General features: G+C 49.7%; 1 long non-coding RNA gene across 2 annotated transcripts; it reads left to right on the top strand.

Moving 5' to 3' along the window:
- The first annotated feature begins 2378 nt into the window (after window positions 1-2378).
- LOC127481896 (uncharacterized) lies at window positions 2379-15820 on the top strand. Of its 2 annotated transcripts, none has more exons than XR_007908376.1 (3): window positions 2379-2592; window positions 14193-14265; window positions 15493-15820. It is a non-coding gene; the product is annotated as an uncharacterized LOC127481896 (long non-coding RNA). The 2 variants fall into 2 exon arrangements; XR_007908377.1 differs by lacking the exon at window positions 2379-2592 and adding an exon at window positions 11391-11571.
- The last annotated feature ends 7691 nt before the right edge of the window (window positions 15821-23511 follow it).

Below are 23511 nucleotides of genomic sequence, written 5' to 3'. Positions count from 1 at the left end.
CTCGGCGAGTCACCAGAACCTCGCTAATGCAAGTGAGCGAGGTGCTGAGCAGGGGAGCAGATGATCGATGTGTGTCCCTGGACTGGTGCCTGCATGTGCTGTGTCACTGGATTAGAGCTGTGCACGGGCCGTTGTGGTGGTTTGAACAGTGGATTTTGACCATCACTGATTAAAAGCCCTCCAGAGGTGACCTTAATGGGCCAAGCAGAGTGCTGGTGGCTGGGGGCGCTTGCCACCATCTCTGCAGAGGGCAGGACAGGGAGGTGGGCGAGCGCTATACCCAGCATCCAGGAGATGTCCTCCAGCTTTGCTGGATCCCAAAGAACTTGTGTGTGTGGGAGGCACAGGGCAACAGAGCAGTTCCTGGGGCCACCCGGGGTCTGCGGGTGTCAGTCCCCTGGCCAGGGAGGATAGCAAAGGAGGGCAGCCCCGAGGGGAACAGAAGGATGCTGGACTGGCAGAGGAAGAATTGGACCGTCAGACGGCATCAAAGCCAGTGCCTCGGAAAAAAAAAGGCAGGGAGGCAGGAGGCCGGGGAACCGTGCAGGTGTGACAAATTAAAGATTAGCACTGCCGCGCATGGGGATGCTCCGCACGGGCTTTGCTGCCGCCGGGCGTTTGTCTCACTGCCGGCTGCCGCTGCCGCTGCCGTCACGATGTGTGGCACATTTCTGACACGTCCTCCGGCATCGCTGGAGCAGCGCAGCCTAGTGCCCTTGCCACGACACACGGCCGGCTGCCGCCCCGCCGTCCCCAAGTGTCCCTCGCCAGCCCCCTACAGCCCTTCCAGCTACACCCACTCATTAGCAGTTCGCGATTTGCAGCCTCGTCTTTGCCTGAAATCCTGCAATTACTCAGCGCGCTGGCTCAGACCCGGCTCCCGCACGGGAGCGAAACAAAGGCGAGTGGGAACAGGCAGCCCAGCTGCCGCTCGCCCTGCAGCCATCCCTGAGCGGGCAGCTCGGCAAAGGAGGGGGGGCAGGTACGGTTGGTGTCTCGAGCTGAAATGGAAGCAGGAGGGGAAGGGAATGGGAATGGGAATGGATCACCCCTCAGCTGTAAAAGATAAGGAGGTTTTGTTTTATTTAATGCGAGGCCATTTTGGCCAACGTAAAGTATCTATCAAAATGGAGACGGAAAACAGTTCTGCCTGAAAACATTGGGGCCAAATTGGCTTTGAGACTTGCATAGTCCTGAGCCAATTAAAATGTCATAATAATACAACCTTAAAAAAATCCATGGTGTCTGCTAGTTATGAGAGATATGCAAGAAAAAAATCGTTCCCCAGCTAGAAGTGTTTATCCAAATGGCTCACCGTGAGAAAATCAGTCGGTGAAAAGGGAGAGGGAATATCCCACAAAGTAGCAGTAAATGGAAGCCTGTGCTCTACTCCATGTTTGCAGTGCCTGTGCTGGCTGTCCCTGGAGCTCTCCGGGGGTACAGGGGGGCCTTCGCAGGTCTGGGAAGGTCCTGCCTTCGCTGCAGGACTCATGCTTTGGGGTGGCTTCATTGCAAATGACAGTGTTAGCCCCTTTGTTGAATTTCCTAGCCTTGATGAGTCTTTGGGAGACATGTGTCCCCCAGGTATATCAGCAGTGATGGAAAGTGCCACTGTCACTACAGGCACTAACTCATCATTTTGATGACCCATCGATCCCCGGAAGAGTCGAGAGGAGGGTAAAATAAATGTAGTTTGCTGGAATGGGAAGAAGGGAGGAGAATATTGAAGACATTCTGCTTTGCTGGCCACTGAAATAATTGGAAAACTGGCCACTGACTTCAGTGGATGTAGGGCTGGACTATGCCCATGTTCACCAAAAATCAGAAGAGGCATGCTGAAAGGCAGCTACCAAACACTGTCATTCCCCGCTGGACGGAAGCCCAGCTGTTTCCTTCCGGAGCTAGCCAAAGGTGTCAAGACTTATGCTTGGTATTGCCTCGCTCTGTGGAGAATCCTGGACCTGCCTCGTGCAAGAGAGGGACTCCCACACCCTCTCCAAATTGCAGGTGGCATTCAGGGTCGGCAGGGAAGTGAAGGTCCCCAGGCCAGTGGTGCTGTGCAGTGGGTGCTGGGGAGGAGTTTCCCAGAGGGAGCTAGTGCCTGCCAGTGCTGCAGGCTGCAGTGAGCCCCGGAGAACATCCCCTCTCCTTGGGCTGCCACAGCCAAGTGCTGTGCTGGAGCTCATTAATCCTGCTGCGAGGGAAGTTAATTAGCTCTGGGAAAACGCCGTGCTAATTTGCCTAACCGGCTTTGGGGACCAAGGTTAACCCCGCCAGGCAGGCTTGGATGCACTCCCTCGGGCTGGGGCTCTGCCGCCTGCACCGTGCACACAGGGGGGGTGCCCGTGGGCTCCATCCAGAGCTGCTCTCACCGTGTTAGCCCTGCTCTTTTGAGGCCGTGCGATCTCAGGTCTCCTGGCAGGGAGGACTGTCATCCCGAGGCAGCTCCGGCACTGCTGTGACGCCAGCCGGTCCCACTTGGCAGGCAGATGGAGCAGCCTCGGCGCTTTGCTACGGACACGGGCACGGCAGGGGGAGTGCAGCGTGTGGCTCTGTGCCAAGCAGAGGTGCCTTCCTGTGACTGCCACACAGGTCAGTGCAGGATTTACAGCTTGTGTGGCCATCCCTGAATGCCCCACTTCCCCGTCCAGCTCCCCTTGCTTCCATGTTATGCACTGATTTCTCCTCAGGCTGGAGAGGAGGCTGACAGAGCCTCCTCTTTTCCTTTCTTTTTTTTTATCAGTCCCACTTGTCTTGCAAGAGTGTAGAACTTGGACAGGACAATTTGAACAGCGTGTGGAGCAGATGGAAGCAGGTCCCTGGCTGTGGCCAGGTGGAGGGAGCACTCGGCAGGAGTGGTTGGGCATGGCAAGCTGAGAAGAGTCTCCTGGCTCCGTAGAATGCTGCTCCCTCTCCACCTAATGCTAAAACAATTGGTGTGGATGGCTTTAGAATGACTGTTTTTGGCGTTCGGGCACAAAGCTGTCCTCTGCTCCCCCACCCCACAGGAAACCAAGCTTGGTTCAGCACGATTTGCAATGAAGAAGAGAAAGGAAGAGAAACACGCACAGCAGAGACAGGGAGAAAAAAACAGGAGCAGGGTAATTTTCAATGCAAGCTTGCAAGCTGGTCTAAAAATAGAAGGTGAACTGTTCCCCAGTAATTAGCCAGGAGATGGTTTTATTTGCAGCACTGCTATTTCAGCAGCAGTGCTTTTGGCAGGAGGAGACGGGAATGTCCCAGCAGCTCTAACCTTGCAGAACAGGAGGAGACTTGCCTTCCCCTGCCAAGGGACGTTTCCCACAGAGAGCAGGCGAGTGTGGACTCAGGCACGAGCACATGCACATGTCCCCCTGTGTGCCTGGGCAGAGGGAGCAAGAGGCCAGAAGAAAAGAGATATCCTCTCTGCAATGGCCTGCTGCCTCTCTGGGATTAGGTGTTCCTCAGCCTTTGTTGATTGGAAGAAATGATGAAGCCCTTTTACAGGGTGAGGCAGCAGCATCCTGGCGTAAGGGCTTGATCCCTAAAGGGCTTCCAGCAAGGACAAACAGTGCCCGAGGTCTCAGTGAGGAATGGCATAGGGATCACAGCAAGGACCAAGCCTGAGGCACTCAATTCACCTGCAGATTCCTGCTCTAGGTCTTTGCATCTGGGGGAGGTACCGAGGGCTGTGCCCACCCCAAACCAGCACATGGACCCCTTTGGATGAAGAGAGATGTTTGTCAGGCTTGACTTTTTCAGCCAGCCGTGGTGGACAAGCACAGGGTCAACACTAAGACTGCCAGTTAGTTAACTTCTCTTCTGGTCTTTCATTCTTGTGGCAGCAAGGGGAAGGGGCTGCCCTCCCCTCCAGCCCAGTGCAAGGGCTCCTCACAGGCCAGTGTGTTCCTTGCAAGAGTTGGGCTGCTGAGGGTTAGGGGGGAACTACTGTCCCAGCCTGGCTCTCAGGTGGCCCTGGGGTGCTGGGAGTATAGAGAAGCCTCTCCCGGGAAATACCACTAGGCTGAAGAAGCCTGACAGAACCAGGAATAATGTGGAAACTCAGCATTTACATCCTGCTGCTGCTTCCACTAGGAGTGGGACTGGGATGGAATCAGCATGGATCCAGATTGTTTGGTGCATTTTATGAGTTCTGATAATGCACCCTGTCTGCAATGGAAAGCAAAACTGCAAAGAATCACCTCAGCACTGTGCTGGCCCTCTCCTTCTGGTCCAGCACTGCATGCCCCCAACCCACCTATGCCCCAGAGGAAGGACAGAGGGACTGGGGGGACATTCTGACTGAGGAGGTACAGACTGCCCATGGGCAGCCTGTGCTGCAGTGTGACAGCACAGCCCCACAGCATGGAGCCCAATGTCTGCAGGGGACAGTCACCACAGACCCAAGTTCTGCAGGTATGTGAGGTACTGTCACCTACCTCCTGGAGGGGAACAGTGTCACAGGACTGTTGCTTTCCAGACCCAAGAGATGTGTTATCCCTCCTGATAAAGGCTGGTTTTGGCAGAGCAAAAGCCCAATGGTGAGAAGACAATGTGCCGTTTGACCTACAGCCAGCAGCTCTCCCTCAGCTGGGAACGAATCCATCGCTGAATGAAACGAGCTTTACATCCCATTTCAGGCAATACCCAGCCCCTGCTGTCATCCTGTTGATTTTGTGGCTCTGCAATCAGGTTTAACTTCCCATCTTTCAGTCTCCCTCATCGCTGCCTGTGAGGCCTGTGCAAACAGCGGGGGAAGCAGGCTAATTGCCTCTGGAAGAGGAACGGTGATAACAGCGACACTGGGAGAGCCATCACAGGCCCGCGGTTAGCAAACTGAGAACACAGGGAAAACCACCCCCCTCTGCCCTGGACGCTCTTCTCAAGGATTACTTGTACCCAGAGGAGGTTGTGCTGCTCCGGAGCACTGGGCGCTGCTGATTTGTGAGTGTCCTCTCTACTGGGACACGATTAACTAGAAAATTTACTTGTTTGGAGGTCTCTCCAGGAGCCAGTTTAAAGCCAGCAGTTCCTGCAGCTCACTCCTGTGCAGTGTATCAGCTGTTGACACTGGATAAAAATTGAGGAGCGGGATGGGAACAGCCTGGGCTGATAGTGGGGACGGGCATGTGGCTATGGTGGGGGGGTGCCTTGGAGTTATGTCAGGGGTTTCTGGAGAGCCTCCAAATTGTGTCCATGCTGCCCCTGAAGCCAGCACCCTCAATGGGGCAGGAGAGGGGCTTGCTGTGAGGCTGCAAGTTTGGGAGGTTGTGTGGAGCCTCACTACCCTGCTGTGCCCTCAACTGAGGATGGCCACAGGCTCCCTTTTTGCTCCAGTCTCTCTGGAAAATCTGTGTGTTGGCACATGTGCTCTTACCCCCAGGTGGGGTAGGGGCGTACAAGAGGTTTGTCCTTTTATTACATATATATATGTATATAATTGCAAAACAGGGCCAGATGTGCACTCCCCTGGGGTGTAGAGAGGTGATGTAGCCCACCTGAAACATGAAGAAAGGACTTGAGCTGCTTCCTCTTCATCTGTTTTTCGCCCTCCTTCCTCTGCCTGTCCTTTGCCCCTGCTCCAGCAGCCTTGCACACGCCCTCAGCAGCCAGGGGTGACACTGCTGTTCCCCTGTGCATCCCTCCCCCGCCCTGCTCTCTTCAGGGATCCTGCAGACAGAGAAATCCTCCTGGGAGGGAAGCGGCTGTACGTAGGTTTGCACAGTGATGCATGGATGCAATCAGCCCGGCCTTTCCAGGAGCACAGGGAGCACCTGGCGAGGGGGACTCAGCCTCCCTGGAGAGATTATACCTGAGATGCATTAGAAGTGGTTGTGGGGAGTTTTCGAACTGTCAGTCAAGAGACAGCTTGGAAATAAATATCAGTGATGGACAAAGAGGGCAGGGGGAGGCAGAGGCTGCCTCCCACCCCAGAGCTGTGTAACTCACTGCCCCTTAGCAGTGAGGGACAAAAGCTGTGCTGGAGGGAAGCTGGAAGCTTGGCTAGGAGTACCAATGGCTCTGAGATTTCCCAGCTGCAAAGGACTAGGCTCCTCTGCTCTGCTAGGTGACAAAGCACTCACTTCTTAATTGCCTAAAATAACTTCCAAACAGTACCAGAGAGGACTAGGAGGGGGATGGAGGTCAATAAACACAGCATGTCCCATCTTGGTGTGATCTTCCCCTGACCTTGGGTGGTGGGTGCTCAGCTCTGTGTTTCTGGGAATTAAAGGTGGTTCCCAAGCATGCTCTGGCTCCCAGACCAAAGCTTGCCTGTTCTTCCCAAATGCACACAGGGAGGGGTGTGAAGTGTTGTGTAAACTGGGGCTGCTGATCCCTGCTGACTTCTCTTGCAGGGAAAAGGCAGAGCAGGGGAGAAAAAGCCGATTATAAATGCTGCCAAATTAGCAGAGATTTAAATGACAGGTATAGAAACACTTGCAATCCTAATCCGTGCAGCACAGCATTTTAAAAATGGTTATTACAAATAACTCTGTTAAATGCACAGCCCTTAGCTGCTTGCAGTCCCCTCTACTCCCTATCTGTGGCCTTTCATTTCCCCTGGCTGTGGGCAGCTCTAGTACAGTAGCTCCACACTGGGAGGATCCTGACCTTAGTGACTTTTCCCGTTGCCAATTCACATTTTGGAAGACAATCAAGTCCTGGAGCTGAATCTGCTCCTGGCACTGCTCTAGCCATGTGGCTAGGGTGATGCCAGTGGTGAATCTGACTGGAAATGTCTGTTGTTTCTTCAATAAAGGAGAAGTTAAAAAAGATCCCAGCCCAGCACGGCACAGCAGAGCTGTGCCCCCCTGGCAATGCCAGCTGCATGCTGCCTGGAGCAGGCCAGCCAGCACGGTGGACAGATGGTTGCTGCCCATGCTAACACATTGCTCTTTGGAGGAGGGACTCAGGCTTTTCCTCCATGTACTTCTGCATTTTAAATATCAATCCTCCATCCCCTTCTGCGTGTTCAGATACCAGCTTGCCAGGAAGCCTCGGACTGAACCAGAGACATCTCTCTCCCCAAAGGCCAGGGGTAACATATGGCACACTTCCAGGCTCAGAGAACAAACAACTTTCTCAGACACATGCTGGGTTGTGGGTGTCAGGGCAGGGGCTGGATATCTGGACGAACAGTGCCCAACTCTGCTGTCAAAGGGTTATGACCTCATGTCTCCTTTGCACACTCCACTGAAAACACAGCGGTGCAGCCCGTGGCTCCCCAGGTTGGGCTGTCCTGAAGCCATCAGCACGGAGTTCCCTTCTCCAGGACTTGACCAGCCCCATGCCAGGGTCCAGGCTCCAGCCTTGGGTTTGAAGTGAGCGGTCTCCCAGCCCAGGTTTAGGAACGTGTATGGGAAGGAGAAGAGACTCCTCCTTTGCTCCTTCCTCCTCCCCTTGGGATCACCCACGCCAGGAACACTCCAAGCCTTTTGCAGTGACACAGAAATGCTTCCTGGCATCCATCAGTGAGGGACAGGACCCTGGTGCTCACATTGCAAAGCTAGACCTGCCTGCAGCTCTGAGCAGCTGCAAAAGACCATGGAAAGCCCAGGTTATTTCTTTTCCCTCTCTGCTTTTCCTGCACACAGGCAGATGTGTACTTACACATGCACACAGGGGTGCTCTGTGGGGCAGGAGCAGTGGCCTTGGAGTAGTGTGGCAGTGGGTGAGAGCACAGCAGGCAGTACACAGGCAGGGAAGTGCAAGGCAGTGCTGCAGAGAAATAGGATTAGCTTGGAAAAGGGAGGGAGAGTAGAAGGGAGAGAAATGATCCTTGTGGTGAGCGTCAGGACTTTGCTTGACACACATTGGTAAGAAACTAATAAAAAAGTGTGGCACCTGCAAACTGTGAGTGAAAGCCCAGAGGGCTGAGGGGTGAGGACTTGCTCAGTAATGCTGTGAGGGGTTGGGACCCTCAGCTGGCAGAACCCCCAGCAGTATTTAGGTGCCATACGAGGCATTAAGTGCTGTGGCACAGGAGCAGGAGGCTATTTTGAATTCCTCCATCACTCCTGGGAACGTAAAGCCTGGGTCTGACCCGGGAGCTGCCTGCCTCATGCATCACTCGGATGACAGCAGAGTTATTTTTTTCCTGACAGGACCCAGAAACCAGGTCAGTCCCCATGTAAATCTATAACAAATCTGCCTGGGACTGGGCAGGCCACCGAGAGGTGGCAACAGGCTGTACTCCTCAGACGTGCCTGTAGCGAATGGCTCCGCACCACACAGGGAAGGGAGCAGAGGCACATTCTTTCCCGAGCAGGGGGGTTGCTACGCCAGAAGCTGCCGTCCTGGGTTGAAGGATTTGGGCTCTGATTGCCTCAGCAGAAACAAACGCTGCATTCCAGGGAGGCCATTCCTTGTGAGCAATTAAATAATAATAACATGGTAGTAATAAGCAGATCAATCAATCCCTCCGTGAGCTGAGGGATCCTGGAGAGAGAGCTGGACTTTTCCCAGAGCAAACTGGGACCAGCTCTTCTCCAATAAATACATTTAATACCAGTAACAAACCTCAGATCTCTGGCCAAACTTTGTCTAATGACATCCGTGCAGGATGCGGGATGCACGTGGGCTGTATGGACATGGCTTTAACTTTGCCTGTGCAGAGGACACTGTCCTGGGCTGAGGGAGGAGAAAAGTAGTGTGGCTGCAGCAGGCAGGGCCTTGTGATCTGTTTCCCACTCCCCCTTCCTTCTCAAAGAGGTGAGCTCAGGCCTATGGGATGATTACAAATCAAATTGCATCTCTGCGGCAGCCTGCCTCCCTGCTCCAAACTAATCAACCGAGACTTTCAGGGTTAAAGAATAGCAGCACTTGTCTCCATGGGCATTGCAAGACCTATTTAAAAATCTTGACCCCTTTGGTTCAGTTGCTGAGGGAATTTTTCAGCTGAAAATGCCAGGGCTCTGGGAACTATTAAACCCCACAAACCCTGGATTGCTTTTATGCCTGCTCCAGGCTGCAACCTCGGATCTTTTTCTTTTCCCCTCTGCAAACTGCTGGGTAATGAACCCTTGTGGCATGCCAGCTCACCTCCCCTTCTCCCAGCTGGCAGCCCAGCTCCTCAGCGATGCCCTTTTGTTCCGCCGGTGCTGAGATCTGCAAACTCATTGCTAATTACTGCATCTGGGGCTTCCAGCTCCAGCGACAATGCCAGGACTTATGGCGGGCTCCTGGTGGCCAAAGTTCGTCCCCCTGCTTATTTCCCTACCAAAGACCATTATCTCTCATTTATATCTAAACTAGTTTTTTATACCAGTTTAAATGCTGCCCCTCCCCCTGTAATCTCAATGCAAATGAATTAAAAGTTCATTCTTCCGATACTCAAATCCTGCACACTTTCTTTTTCACTTCTTATTTAAATCACACACTGTTTTGAACTAAACCTTTTATTTCCCCTCAATTATTATTTCTGGTGTGTTTTCCAGAGCCTTACAACACGGCATCTGATTATACACAAAGCTTCGGAATAAAGCCCTGTTTTTTCCCTTCATTAAGGACACAAAGGATTCCTGTGAGAGCGAAGCAGCACTTTGGACACTAATACAGCTTTACACCCCAAATCATATCCTGGCTCTCTGCAGAGCAAATTGGGGAGTGGATCACTGCCTTTCCTTTGCATCCTTTCCAGCATCCTTTGCAGGCTCCAGCCAGCTCCTTACCTCCTCGGAATTAACATCTGATTAAGTGGTGCCAGCATGTTCCCTGACAGACTCCTGTTCGCTGGCTCTTCCTGCATCCTGGCTGGATGTGTTGCCTGGATAATCCTGCCTGCTTGCCTCCATGTTAGGGGGCCAGGGATCTTGGTGGGCCCACACAAGATTTTGCTGCCCATTTGCTTCCATTTCGCATGGAAGGGAGTTATGCAGAGTCACACATAAAAGCTTAGGAAAGATCAGTAACCTGTAAACCCCACAGCCCTTCCTGAAGCCTAAAATTAATGAACTTTGGGCCAATTGATAAGACCAAGGACATCAAGGCAGGCAGTGGCAAGGCTGCTTGTAACCCACGTAGGTAGTTCCCGGGTCCTTCCCAGATCTGAGTTCTTGTCATCTGGAAACTGCCTGAATCAAACCAGAAGCACAGGAAACCACCCTGTCTGCAGCACCATTTCCCTTATTTAATGTCATCATGCAGAAAGGGATAATGTATGCTGTGTTTACCAAGCAAAGAGGGGAGAGCTTTCTATCAAAACGATGCATTTACCGAGCTGATTAGCTGCACAAGAAGTCTCTCTAAGCAAATGGTTTCTATCTTGTTGAATATTCTAGCATTTTAAAAATAAACTACTAATTTTTATCTAGTTTTAAAGTACTTCTGGCTGCAACAAGAGGTTTGGTGGTCACCTGGAGCGGACAAGAAGCATTTGGACTTGTGGGGATTCAGGACAGATTTCAAAGGCAGTGCTCAGAGTGTGAGAAGCAATTTGCCAAATAAACACAAGATGGGAGTTGGATCACTGGTTTCCACAAAGAGACTTATTTTAATGCAGAAAAGTTTTGTCTAACAGGCTTTGCACGGGTCTGTCAGGTAAGGGTACTAGACTTGCAGCTCTGATATCATGCCGTGCTTCTTCTTTGGGACCTTGGGCAATTCAGGTTATCCTTGTCTCTCTTAAACTCCCTATCTGTAGGACCGAGATATTGCTGTCTGCAGTAAATATCTGCAAAGTGTTCGAATGTGAGGGTTATTACTGTTAAATATCTGTGCAGCTTTCACCTCTGCTGCACTGAGAAACCAGCAGGTATGAACAATCCCTACAATACACTGTCTAGCACATGCAGGAGTGAATGTGGACTAAGAAACATGAGGAAAGGCAGAGCTGCTCCATACCGGGATTTTTTTTTTCCTTAAGTATTCAAAATCTGATGTAATTGGCTGCTCTGGCCACTATAAGCTTGCCTTCAATTTAGAAACAGCCAAGCCAGGCCATGTGCTTCCTTGAGAGCCCAGCTGCCTTTCTGACCTGCTGAGGAGCAATGTGTATGTCCCAAATGCCAGGCTGGCCACTTTTTATTCTGTTGCATCTGAAGTAAAATTAACATCTGAATGCCAACGATCCAGGTTAGCCTGACCTCTGAAGAATACACACCACCAGGGAGGTCATGGAACACCACAAAAGCCACGAACAAAACCACTAATTGGTATCTTTTCGGCTGTATCCCTGTGCCACCCTTCTCAAACCACCCTGTGCTGCCTTCGGACTGCCGAGGCAAAACCTATTTTTGCAGAGCCAGAACAGTTAATGATACTTTGTGTTACTGATTCTGTAATTCATATTGTTTATGCTGGCAGGGAATTCCCTGTGACATTTTATCTCAGCCAGTCTCCTCTGGCTGTTTAAAATACTTGGAATTATTATTTCTGGCTCATGGGTCCACCCTAGGTCGTGGCAGGGTTATTTCTGGGTTGTGCACAAGCACATGGCAACTCTCCCCAGTGCTGGTGGTCTGGAATAGATAGGACATATCAGGGGTGGGGGCCAGGGGGAGTGCAAAGTTTGTGGTTGACTGGGAACAGACAAAATCAAGGCAGATGGGCCTTAAGGTGTTGTCCTGGCTGTTCCTGGTGCCGCTGAAGGAGGTACTGGGCTGGGGGACTGGGGAATGGAGAGCCCAAGGGGTGAGGCAGGGAGTGGTGAGTGGGCAGGGGCAAGCAAGCAAAGGGGCAGACCAATGCCAGGGTGCTGGTCTGGGATCTGAGTGTTCTCTGTGGGGGAGAGCTGGGGGTTTGATCTGCACCTGGAAATGGAGGGTGATTTGGGGAAGGGTGCCTGTGTGTGTGTGTAGGGGGGGAGATAGGGCGGGGGAGGGCTTGGAGGCTCCCATCAGTGCGAGGACACACGGTTTGAGAGGCATCCCTTAGCTGTGTGGGTGCGGCAGCTCTGCTTGGCAGGCTGCTTCTCTGAATCAGCTGTGTATATTCATAAGCGCTGTGCACGCCGGGCCCCGGAGCTGGAAGGCATATCACAAAGGGCACATTTTTAACACTTCTTTTAATCCCTCGATCCTGTGCATTTAAGCCTGAACTGCCTTGCATTTGAACCTCTGCAAATGCCTTTTGCAGCACCCCCCAACCCACAGCCTGCTCTCGAGAGAAACTAATTAAAGCTGCCTGACAGGCTGCTAAATATTAAGAGCCCAATAACGGCGCAGACACAGGGACATCATCATCTGAATGACAAAAGCTGGTAGCCAGTGGTTGCTGATAGATAGAGGGGCCGGGCAGGCTTGTGCCTGCCTTGCTCATCAGCAGACATCCCGGTGCCCTGGGAACACCATCCGCGGAGATCGCTCCAGCACTTCCCGCTCCTTATCCCACGCGTTTCACAGCCAGGCTGAGGCTGGGCTTGCTGCCGATTCATATCACGTAAAACCAGCAGGGCCAGCTGGTTGACGTGGGTTGCGGGGTCCTGACCCTCATTTCTGCCCTTCCTCCAAATATTCTGCAATTACACGTCGATTGCTTGGCGGGCAGAAAAGCAAACACGCTGCGAACGCCGGCGCGCTGTGGTTGCTTGCTCTCAGCCGTAGTGGCTGTGGCACAGGCTGCTGCTAAAGAAAAAAGTGGGTGAAAGGCAGAGCCGGTGTTTCGGGGTTGTTCACGTCATGGAAAGCCCAAGAGACGCTCCAGGATGACTAGCCACAGGCACAAGTTCTAGCTAGTGTGGAGAAAAAAAAAACAGGCAGAAAAGGAATTTGAAGGAGAAAAAGGGAATTTGAAATTCAGCTAAATCACACTTCTCTCTGAAAATTTCATTCCTGCGATTGTTCAGAGCAACACGTACGATTACTTTAGCTGAAAGAAATGATAAAAAGCATTTGGTTTTCTCAGCTCGTTTACTTTCTACATCTGGCAGTGTTTTGTGTGCAGGCAGTCTCACCGTGTTCCCGAGGTAGAGCGCTTGGAAATGGAAGCTGAAGAATAACGGTGCAAGATGTATTTTTTAAACTGTTTTGCAAACGCTTCTGCTTCTAGCGACCAATAGATGAGCTAAAGCCCTTGGCAAAAACGATATGACAATAAATAACGTAGCTGTTTGCAGTGTTATTGTAATGGTGAGAAAAACCTCCACGCTCCTTATTTAATATCCAGATACTACCTTGCAGTAGTAGAATGTGCTGGCAGTAACTTTCCCGAAGAAAAGCTGCCCTTTGGTCCCTTACTGTCCCAAATGGTGCTGTCACAAGAGGGCTGGAATAGAGATGTGTTTCCTTCATGCACTTCCATGGGGATTGCCATCTGCCCTATAGACTGTCCAGCTCCTCAAAGCTTGACGTCCTCCATAGGAAGGGGCATTAAATGAGCTGGGAAGCAGTGCATTCTTCTGATTTGAGCAGATGCTGAGGAGACACTCTGTGATTTAGGGGCCTGATGGCATGGTCTGCAGCGAGCAGGGTGTTCTGAAAGAACCCAAGATCCAGCACATGGCAGACTTGCATGCGAGACATGCATTGGCAGTTATTCATGGCCTAGAGGCTGCTGGATAAGGATGTTATGGCTCTGGGATGACGTGTGGGTTCAGAGCCATGGTTCCCACCTGACAAGTCTCTCAGTACTTCAGCTTGATTTGCTCTGGGGAAGAGGGAGGATGAACAAAAGTAGAGCAAAGCTCTGCAGTTAGGGCACTTCAGGGTTAGAGGGATACAGCCCTCCCAGAGCCCTGAGCTCCTTCTCTTCCTCTCTTTGGCAAGTCTGTAGCAGACAACAGAGGCACAAAGGACGCTGCAATTTGAAATGGCCATAAGTGTTTTTCTGTAATGAAGTCAACTGTTGAGGGGAATAATTTTCCATGCTGGTCCAACTGGTCATAAAAAACCTGTTGGGGAAAATTCAGATGAAGTTTAGCTGCCCTTTAATGTGCAAGTGTGCAAAATCATAGCTCCAGTCCAAAGTGGAGTTCCTCTTTCTTACCTGAGGCACTCTCCCTCTTGAATGTACATGTAACCAGTCTCATCCCCTGGCTTGTTATCCCTTTCTCCAGTGAAGCTGAGATGTTTGATGGAAGCAGGGTAAAACTGCTGGAAACTTTTCCCATGTGCACTCTCTGCTTATCTCACACATTTCTGTTAGTGCCCCTAAATCTGCACTAGCAGCACTGAGGGGGGCTTGGCTCACGTTGGTTTAACCCACCCTGGCTAAGTGATCATGATGCTCCCCACATATTCTCCAGGGACTGTTTACAAACTGTCTTTCCTCTCCAGATCCCACTGGATGAGAAGACAGGAGAGAGTATGGATCCCAGGGACAGGACTTCTGCCCTTCAGTCACCCCCAGGTCAGTGGGTTTTGGCAGCCCAGCACAGTACCCAGTGCCTGCACATCATGCATCATTCAGAGCATGGGGATAAAGCCCAGAGTTTTGGCTATGGGTTGCTTAGAAATTTTTGAATAAAATGGCTTTTCCATGAGACAGTGCAAGCTCATCAGAGCTGATTTGTTCCCCAGAAGTACAGCAGCTGCTATAAACCTTCACTGAGAAAAGGATGGAATTTCTCCTTAAAGCCAAAGCTGGAGAAGGATATAATATCAGGCCTGCCTGGCTAGTAGCCAAGTGATTATGACAAGGAAAGACTGAGTACAAATCTTTTAGATGACCAGAGCTTGCACTTGAACCTGGGTCTCTGACAGTCAGTGGGTGCTAACTCTCCAAGATCGGGATGTGACATGGGGAAGCCAAAGGAAACCAAGAAACGCTGCAAAACCTAAAGCAAGCAAGCAAACAAACCAACCCACCCAAACCAAAACCAAAAAAACAAACCCACGAAAAAACACAACACAAAGAAGCTGGAAGCTGTCATGAATCAGGGAGAATTTCCAGCTACAAGCTTGCTCTCAGCTATCCTTATGCTGAACTGCTTGGTTAAACCCCTAAGGGTATCTCTGAAGTCTCCTTTTTTCTTCCTCTCTCTTTGAATACATACATCATATTCAAACATACATACATACATAAGTTGTAATACACAGAACATATTCAAAGTATTTTACATACAGACTGCATGTAAAGTTTCCATTAAGCCTTCTGGGCTTTGTGCAGTACCTGCAAGAACATCTGCAATGAAGTGGAGATTTAACAAAACCCTCTTTATATAAAAGTTTGAGTCATGGAATCAAATTGTGTTCCACACAGGGGCACAAAAGTAGTACAAAAATTAAGATATTAATTTTAATGTGATCTTAAACGTTGGTTCCAATTAGGCATATGCCTAAGTCCCATTGGAATTAAGCACATCATTTCTTTGCTGAACAGGGAAGGCTGCTGAATCAGGATTCCAGACTGTAAAATTGCTCAATTGCCTTCAAATTTCTGGGGGAAAAAAAATAGTGTGCTCTGAAAGCAATCACAAAATACATTTAGTATTCAAAGAGTATAAGTGAGTGCAGGGATTATAATTAAATCCTTATCTACGAAGCTGCTACTGAGTGACTGTACATTCTGGGTAATTTTTAATGGCCTGAAACTCAAAAACCAGCATAACCAATTTTTTTTATTTTTTTTTTGCAGAAGACACAGCTAGTTAGGTATAATTCTGCAACAAATCCATTACTCCAAAACAAGTCCCTGATCCTGCCAGCGTGACTTTTAACGATGCAAATGTACCAAGGGAAGCCATGGCAGAAGCTACTGGTGTTAATATGGGGCAACAAGCGAGAGTGGAGACCAAATAAAAATGAGGATAGGGTCAAGCCCTGAAACGTGCAGTGGAACTCTAGCCCTCCTCTTCAGTCCCATTGCTGTTTCTGCCAAGGGCCTGGGAGAAAGCCCATGGCAAGGTGACAATGTGTGACAGCGGAGGAGACATCAGCTGTAACCAGACTCATGAGGGTAAAACCTTCTTTCTCCCTCCTTACTCCTCAACTACTTAACTATGCCATATTTTTTAAAAAAATTGTTTGTTAACACTCTTCACCTGGGTGAAAAACTCAGTGGTACAGTAACAGTAGTTTAGTAAATAAAGTCCCACATTAAAGAAAGGATACACAGGGTGAATTTTCAAACCTGGGTAAATGATATTTTTTTAAAAAGCTTGGTAAATTAAGAGACAACTTGTCCAATTTTGCTCGACCTTTTGGGAAAATTCATCACACTTTGAAGCCAAACAAGTTTTAAATACAGTAATAAAAATATGAGGTTATGGTTCAGAATGGAAAGAGTGGATTGACTTGCTGGAGAAAGGCTACTGTCTTTCCCAAAAGTGCAGCGAGACTGAGGATGAGCACTTCTTGGGTGTCATTTTCTGTAAAACTGTATTCTTAAAAAAAAGAAATCTTGCCACAATTACAGGATCAAACATGAGGTCTTGCCTGACATAAAAGGTCGCATGGCTTTAACTGCAAATGAGTTTTATAAAAAGCCCTTAAGCAGGTCAAAGCATAGCAGGGACACTTTTTGTGGCCCAGTTCCCCTCCCTTCCACAGCTCACCCCCACTGAGGTGGGGTTGTGGTACCACTGGGAAGGCTTCTCCTGGTGGTGAGGGGATGCTGCCATCCCTGGGGATTAAACAGAGACCAAAATAGCCTTGCTACTTACAGACAGGGGTTCCCAGGTCTCAATCCTGCTGCCTTGGGCTCCAGCACCCTTGGCCACCCAGTGCAGGGAGCTGTGCTTCTCACCTTCTCCACCTGCTACTACCTTACCCAGGCATTACGGAAGCGCTGCCCAGGGCTCGACAGGACCAAGCTGTGGCACAGGGCCACAGTAACAGAGATGGGGACAGGTGGGAATCTGTACCAGGACCCTGAGACTGGTGTGTCATCCTTCAGCTTGCTGCATGGTCATCAACTCTCCTGCTTATGCTGCTGTATGACTTTGGGGATGCAATGTCTGAGCTTGTCTTTCATGGTCCTGGGCTTTATTTTTTTTTCCCCTGGATGCTGCCTATCTCCACATTTTATTGGCTTCTGTGCATTGGTTGCTAGGTAGCTCCCACTCCTACTCCCTTCTGCTCACCCTTAACTTATTGCTGATCTCTCTGGTAGTTCCTGCATCTTTTAATTACATTAATACCTGCTACAGTCAAATGAAAAAGGAAAAAAAAAAATGTGCTCCAGGAACAAGCAAAGGCCAGTCAGCACAGCAGGCTTCCCTCTTTTGGCTTTATCTTAATCCCCCCTTCCTGCTTTTTCAAGCAGACCCCCTCGAGTCCTTTTCCTTCTCTTGAGAAAAGCCCAGGCATCTCTTGAACTCATTTCTGCACTTTGCCTCAACCGTATCCCCCGTAACTTATTCCATATGTTTGCTTGGCTTTGCCTTCTGCCACAGTTCCCTCTTTACTCCCAGCTCCTGAACCCTCATATCACATCACTGGGGCGCTTTGTTGACTTAATTGGATCATCAGCCTGGCTGTAAAGCTTCCCCAGTCAGCCCTGCTTCCCTCTTCTGGGCTGCTGCCCCCGCCCTGAGGCTGTAGAAAAACGTATTTCTGTGCTGGATGTATAAATAGATGATGCAGGTTAAATTTAAAATATATTGAAGCTGATAACCACAGGTGTAGGGGCTGCAATTCATCCACTGGAAACAAACGCCTCTTTCTGGCAGGGAGTAAAAGGAGAGGGATACCCTGTGGCCTGGAGAGTGAGGAGTGTTTTTCTCCTCCTGATCTCCCCCTGCTCCTCCTCTGCTCCTCTCCTGCTCTCCCCCCGCTTCCCTCCTGCTACCCCTCTGCTCCTCTCTTGCTCCCCACCCCGTTCCCCTCCTGCTGCCTTCTCCCGTGCTCCCCCTCCTTCCCACTCTGTTCCCACCCCCCACTGCTTAAAGGCCCATGCTTGTGCAGGGAGGGCAGGGGGTTTCAAAGGCCCACAGAGGAGGTCCTGGCTCTGCTCCAGGCTGCAGAATCAGCCAAAGGGCAGCATGTCTGCTGTGCAGGGTGCCTAGAGAGGGCAGGTGTAGGGTCAAGCTGTGTACCCCCATCCACCAGGCCCCCAAAGCTGCCCTAGCACCGAGCACCAGGTGAGGCACGTGTCCCTCTTGTTACCCCCCTTATTGCCCAGACTTATGCTAATCTTGGAATTGATTGGATATTGATGCATCAAACCCACACCAGGGTGTACCAGTGTACTGCAGGCCCTGAGCTGCTCCCCTTGCTTGCTGCATCCCACTGCACAGTCATGAGCAGGAGAAGCACCCATCATCCCTTCTCCTAAGCATGGGTACCTCAGCCTCTGACCTGTGGGAATCTTGGGCTGGTCCCAGTGCAAATGGGACATCACAAGGCCCGCTGTGGTGCAGGCAGCAGGGAGAGCACCAGCCAGCACTCCACCAGCCAGGAGGCTACAAATGCATGGCATAACTCCTTCCACCAAAAATGAATGGCAGGTGTTCTGGTTGGACTGTGATGGAACAGAGGATTTACACAGCTCTAATGCTAATAAGGGCCATTCACTGTCTGGGAGGGGAAAGGAAAAAAGAGAAACTTAAAGCCCAGTCCTTCTGTGTTGTTCAATCCATGGCATGGCCAGCTTCAGAAGGAAAGTGCTGCAGTTAGGGTTAATTTTTCTTCCTGCAAAAAATATTAAGAGCCCTGCCTATGTTTATGAACAGCAGAAGTCTTAGTTGTAGTGTCATACTAATAAAAAGGCTTGCTTGCTCTCACATTTTACTTTACGAAAACTTTGGAGTTGGTGTGGAACTCTGTATCTGGGGAGCCTCACTGGTATCTGGAACCCAGGAGCAACTTATCCCTTACCATGCAGACCTCTCAGAATCAAGAGGAGAAAGCACTCATCCTCCCCTCTGCCCAGACAAAACCCTCCTTGTAGATTCACATACCCATGTGCCTTCAAGCCTTGAGCTGAAGGCTGCCAGCTGCAAGACATCCTCAGATCACACTGCTGCTTTGTTCGAACCATAGCCGTGCTGTGGAGCAGGTCTCTGTCTTGGACATTCCCGCAATTTCCTGGGCTGGTTTGAAACCATTACACAGCTTTATGCTCCTAAGTCTTACTTGAAATGCCACCTGTTGTTGCTGCAGAGTCCAGATGGGAAATGAAGGCAGCAGGAGCCCAGCATGTCGTCGTTGAATCACCACCCCCGGTGGTATTTAAAAGATGTGTAGACGTGGTGCTTCAGGACATTCTTTATGGGTGAACTTGACAGTGCTGGGTTAATGGTTGGACTCGATGACCTTAAAGGTCTTTTCCAACCTAAATGAGTCTATGAGTCCATGTGATCAGTCAATAGGTGACTTTTCTCCAACGAGGCCCTGCAGACACTTAAGCACACTGATACCCATCATCATATCACGGATTTGTGCTTCCTGGCACATGATAGATTTGGGTTGCAATATGCTTAGGTCTGCACCCACTTGATTGGATACATGCCTTTTCTGCGCTCTTATCTGCCTGCCTGCCACCTGCAGAAACACTGGGGCTAAGGTGGTGTCCCTGGGCTTTGTATACCACATTCCTCCCTAACAGCACCCTCCTGCAAATGCAGCCCAGGCATTGCTGCCTGTCACCTCTGTGCTAAGGAGTAACACCATTTCCCTTGAACTCTGGGTGCTACTCAGGGGCAGTGGCAGGAAGAAAATATGGGGTGGTTATGTAACCAGGACTGAAATAATTAGGTAGATAAAATTCTAAGAGGAGTAATCCATCTTTTGAAATGGACTGGCAGCTTGGAAAATTTAGAAATCTTCATCAAACTATTACAAGTCCGAACTGTGCATGTGCTTTGTTTTATGGGTTCTTAACACATACAGGACATGCAATTATAATTAAGGATTTGCAGTCCATCTTCTTGATATTGGAGTTGGACATCAGAGACCACGATAAATAATCTGTAAACGAGCCTTCAAAATGGAATAGTCTAAGAAAACAAAAAAGACTCTTGGCATATAAATCACCGATATACTTAATGTTGTCCCCTTTTAGTGCTGGAGGTCTGGATTAAAACCAGAAAACATAGAGTCAAAATATGCCTAGTAATATATCCAAGGTAACCTTTATCAGCTCTGTGCCTAATAGGAAAGTAACAGGACTATAAAATTATTTCACCTGATCAAAGGGTAGAACAGAAAATGTTTCTTTCTACTTAAAGAAGAGTCATACAGAAGTGTTAACTTTCACGATGTGGCAGGTGAAAATCCCATGAAAATCCTCACCTGTATCTCCGTCCTGACCATGACTTGCTGCTCGTACTGCTTGTGAACACAGAGGTTTCTCTGGGCAGGTGGCCCCACCCTGTGCTCCCAAACACAACCGTTTGGCTTTGGCTTCACTTTTAAACACTTACTGGCTCGGACCCATCCTCACTGTGCTAGCAAAGCAATGCTTGAGGAAACACTATCTTCTCCCACCTTGGTGAGGAGAGGAAATGTGTTTTCCCTTATTTTTAAGCCTGTGGTTTGTCGAGCATACTTCTGACTTGTTCTGTAATACTCGCTAGCCACGCTGGAATGACATAACCCCTGCGCTGGTGCCAGGAGCTACAGCCCAGCCAGTGTCAGCCCACAGAGGCTCAGCCTGCAGAGGCTCAGCCTGCGGAGGCTCAGCCTGCCGAGGCTCACATGGCTCGGCCGTCAGAGCCGCACTCTCCCTGCTGAGCTGAAGGATAACTGTTTTGGTCACACTGTTTTGGTCACACGTGCAGCTCGCTGCTTCCCTGTTTGCAGCAGTCTGTTCCCTCAGGAGCACTGAACTGTGAGTTCCTCTTAGCAGAAGGGTGAGATAGAGGGGGAAAAAAATGTACTGAAGACAGCCTTCTACGAGAGGTGCAAACCCCAGGGCAGTCAACCACACCGCTTTGTGTAAGTTGACCCTTGCTTAAAACTTCCTTGTTGGCCTGATTGGACACAGTGTTGGTGATCCAGTGTGTTGCAAGTCAGTTCTCCTGCTCTGGGGCCACAAATCCCTGATCTGACTCTACAGCCTCCTCATGCCAGCACTGGATCCTGGTCAAGTGGGGCTCCCTGCATCATCAGTGCTGCATAGGAGCTGAAGAAGCCCCAGCTTAGAATTTCCTTGCATGCCTGCATGGAGCAATCTGACAAGGGCCTAGGTGCTGACTGTCCTCACAAACTCCAGCAAACTATGACCCACGGCCCCTGTAGTCCTTATCTCCTGCTCTGGAGTCCAAATACCCCAAATTCTCCCCACCAGGGTCCCATTGCTCCCATCCCAACTTCTCTTACCCCCACCTTTCCCATCCCATCCTTTCAGGCCCCTTCAAGCCCAAAGGTGTGTACAGCCCTCCCTGCTTACCCGTTATGTCCAGTCTCAGTCCTCCTAAGTGCTTTGCAAACGCCATCTGGCCCTAGATCCTGGCTTGCCTAGGGCTCCCAAGCCCTTCCCTCCCAGGGCTCTGACTGCCAGCAGCTGAGGGGCTTCCTTCTTTAATAATCACATGTAGGCTCCTGCCTGTCCAAACAGCTGCAGCAGACACATGGACATGTTTTTCAAAACCTTGGGCTGCCTGGGAAAGCCTTGTTTCTCAAGGCTCTCTACAGCCATTCCTGCAAATACTGCAGGCAGCAGCTCTCTGCACCATGACACGTTCCTTGGAGCAGTGGAGATGAGGTTAGGTTGGGTGAAACTCCCAGGGATTTCCATTTTTTTCAACAGCTGGCTCCAGTCCCTGAAACATCTGTCCAGCTGGAAAAGACTACAGAGCTCACGAGACTAATTATTACATTAGTTGGCCCTCAGTACCAGCACCAAGCCCCACCTACAGAGGCCAAATCATCTCCATCTGGAGCCATCTCCAGTCTCCTGCTTTCCTCAGGCACTCATCCAGCTTGTCCGCTTTTTGCGTTTTTGGGAGAACTCTGTCACCGTGGTAATGGCTGTGTCAGACAGACTGACACACACCCATAACTCCAGCAGATGCCTCAGAGCTTTTTCAGTTATCAAATCCTTTTACTTCTCTCACCCATTAACTCTTTCTATGCTGACATTCCAGTGTTTCCAGCAAAGCCTCTGGTCTGGAGACCAGTTTGCTTTGCTTTCATTGGGATAAACATTGGAAGAACTTCTAGACTTTTTATTGTGCTTGTGAAGCTGAAATGTCAGGGTTAATCTTGAAGGAGACTGGAACATGAGTTTTGAGGCTGGTAACTAAGTGGCTCGACACAATCCAGTGGGCAGGAGTCCATGCATGTGCCAACTATGACTTCGATAACTATCCCAAGAGTAATGGTCCTGATGGGATTGTTCAATTATTGCATCCTAGTGGGTTTGTTTTAACATAGCTAAACTCTTTTTACTTCATGTCTCTCGACAACAGTTCATTTGGATGTTGGTGGGTTCAGGGACTGTGTGTCAGTAGCTGGCCTTTTATGCATCTCATTTCTTACCAGTGCCAATCACTGGCTGTAAGTTACAGCCAAATTTTTCCCAGACCCATTTGGAAAAACAGGGCAATCACAGCCTAACAAATGGCTGAAAACCCTCTCTCTTGGTGTGGGGGAAGCCAAGAATGAGGAGCCAGCTGTTCTCTCTGTATTTCTCCTCCAACATGTGTAGGAGGAGAGCCTTGCCTGGGGGTGCCAGCTGCATCCACCACAGTGGGTGTGGGGACAACTTTGCTGGACATGTCCCCATCCCACCTGGGAAACCTGGTATGCTTGTGACTTCTCACTCATTGATCAGAAAGTGGCTTCAGTTCCAAGTTCAGAGGCTTGGAGATCACTCTGGGCAAAGGCGGGTTTAACTCAGGGCTTGGTGGCATTTGTAGGGCTCGCCTAGAGAAGCCAAGGAAATGAGCTGAGGCTGGGGCTTTGGCATTGAGGATGAGCATCTTCTGTGGGTGGCAGTGAACACAACACAGACGACGCAAACCTTAAAAATGCAAATCTTCGGGCTATAAATTTTCTACTTTACCCAAGGCAGTTGTTAGTTTTCCATATTTTATTTATGATTCATTACAATCTGGATTTTTATAGATCTTCTACTCTAAGTTTTTTATTTAATTGAATGAGAGTCCTGGTATCTTTCTGCATGTGTTTATGTGTTTTTCATTAACTACTGTGCAATCTAAGAAAGATCTTTGTTAACCAAAAATAAGGAATGTTTGTTAATGTTTAATGGAAACAATAACAATAAAATTACACAATGATAATTAAAACCACCCCAACCGTTAAAGCTCCTTCTTAATGAATCATATTAAGGGAGGGTTCAAGCATGTATTTATGATCTGGGATGTGATTTATGGGATAAATCCTGCCCTCGTATGTCTGCATGAGGCTTTCACTGATTTCCATGGGGGCAGCACGTGCAGCGGAAGAAGGCAAATTTTGGATGTGTGCTGATTCAGTGCTGCCAGAAAAGAACATTATTTTACCCTGACACAGTATATGCAGAACTAAAGTGTAACCCTTCTCCACTCGCCATTAAAAACAGAGAGAATATGAAGCATGATGTTGCTGTGTGCCCTGGCGCTCTCCTGGTAACTGGCTATTGGGAGCCTTTCCAATGGATGTCCCAAACTCCCAGCAGTGATTCATCACTAATTGTCGCAACAGACCTAGACCTACAAGGGCTTTGTGGGGAAAAACAATAACTGATGTTGGCAAAAATAGTTTCCTG

Source organism: Manacus candei, unplaced genomic scaffold, assembly GCF_025592945.1.
Source record: "Manacus candei isolate 608988 ecotype Guabito, Panama unplaced genomic scaffold, ASM2559294v1 h1tg000083l, whole genome shotgun sequence".
NCBI classification, from domain to species: Eukaryota; Metazoa; Chordata; class Aves; order Passeriformes; family Pipridae; genus Manacus; species Manacus candei.
The sequence above is the reverse complement of the archived record's forward strand: the minus strand, read 5'-3'. Positions and strand labels throughout refer to the sequence as shown.